Below are 1,724 nucleotides of genomic sequence, written 5' to 3'. Positions count from 1 at the left end.
CAGAAACTTACGCCTGTACGCTTACGCCCTCTGAGCGCCCTACAGCGCGTTAGCCTTGAAGCCAAACGCATTTCCTCAGATCGCATGCTATCGCATGCGTACCACATAGCTCCTACTCACTCTAACAAGTCTGTTCGAGTATTTGACGCGACGAACTTGAATAATAATCGCGTTATAATAGATACACTCAGTATTAAAAATCTGTAACATATGTAAAATGAAGTATAGATTTTAATACTGACAGTATTTCATCGAAACATGGTTGTAATCGCACTTGTTCTTATGTCCAATGCTTTTTTAGGTTAGAATATCTGTCAATACATAAGGTGCTTTCAAGCAAGAGACAGATGACACAGTGTAATGCTGGATTCACACTGCATCCGATTTGCGTCGTACGACGGTCTGCAACCAATCAGAAAATAAGATTTCGATGATACGAAGCAAAATCCATCGGAATCCTGTTTTCTGATTGGTTGCAGAGCGTCCTACGCCGAAGGTATACATTAATACATGAAACTGGCCAATCACAGTCATTCCATTCTTCAGAGTAATAGCTACGATTGGTCAGTTTCATAACATCGATGTTATAACTTCGGCGTAAATGGAACCGTGTAAACGTAGTTTATGTTTGTTCAGAATCAGATAAGAACATGTACAAGTACTGTTAAATCTGACAATAGTTTGTTCTTTATCGAACAATTTTCAGAATTATTGCACACGGTGCAATTAGTTCAGAAAGTTCATCGTAACAGATAGATCTATTGTTTCTTTCCGAACGCACTCAGATCAGCGGGGCCTAGTTTGAGTACAACGCCATCTCCCAGAAAATCGAGCAACTTCTATTACACACATTTCCTGGTCTGTTTATCAGCCCGAGTCTTCGTTGACAAGCAAATTTACGTGATTTATAAATTAATGTAAATATTTTTTTCTAAGCTTTCAATCTCAGTTCTGTAAACTCAGTATTGTTTGTGCACGTTATGCGGTGAGTGGTAGAGTATCGTTTGGTCCATACGAGCTATAAAACTTTTGTAATCTACATCAGTTGACAGCTCTACGTGTTGAAAAAATGTAAGTTTTTAACTTTTATTCCGATTTTAGTACTAATCTATTGCACCACGACAGAATTTTGCATCTATTTTAACCCTGTAAAAGGATTTTTGATTTCGTTAAGTAAATTCGGAGATGTACCATAAATTAATCTGCAAATTACCGACAATTTGGCCACTCCAGCATCCCCTTAATATCTCGTTAACTATTGCGCAAACTACAAAATGGTATAAGAATTTTCGATTCAGTTCGGTCTATTCTACCTGCTCGTGACACGCATCGCGAAAATTTTCAAACACCCTGTATATACATATAAGATATAATTAAATTTGATCTAATTTTTGTAATCATCAATTACCAAAATATATTAAGAGGACGTATACACGTAAACAGTTGGAATAGTTATTTTACCATGAAAGACAAGTTTTCAATAATTTAACTCTAAATACACATGAAATCTTCATTACACACGATGAGGTTTTCAAGATTTTAGTTAATTTTCATCATTAAAATTTGTGATATATATACACATATATATTACATCGAAAAACATTTCCAATGATTTTTGAAATATAAAAGTAGTCTATTTAAGGACGTTCTCCGAAAAATCCATTTTCTTTAGATTTTTCTGAAATTTACAGAATAAGCTTGTTTTAGTGTTCTGAACATATATA

This window comes from Trachymyrmex cornetzi, unplaced genomic scaffold, assembly GCF_001594075.2.
Source record: "Trachymyrmex cornetzi isolate Tcor2-1 unplaced genomic scaffold, Tcor1.1 scaffold2092, whole genome shotgun sequence".
Lineage (NCBI taxonomy): Eukaryota > Metazoa > Arthropoda > Insecta > Hymenoptera > Formicidae > Trachymyrmex > Trachymyrmex cornetzi.
Note: the sequence above shows the minus strand (reverse complement) of the source record.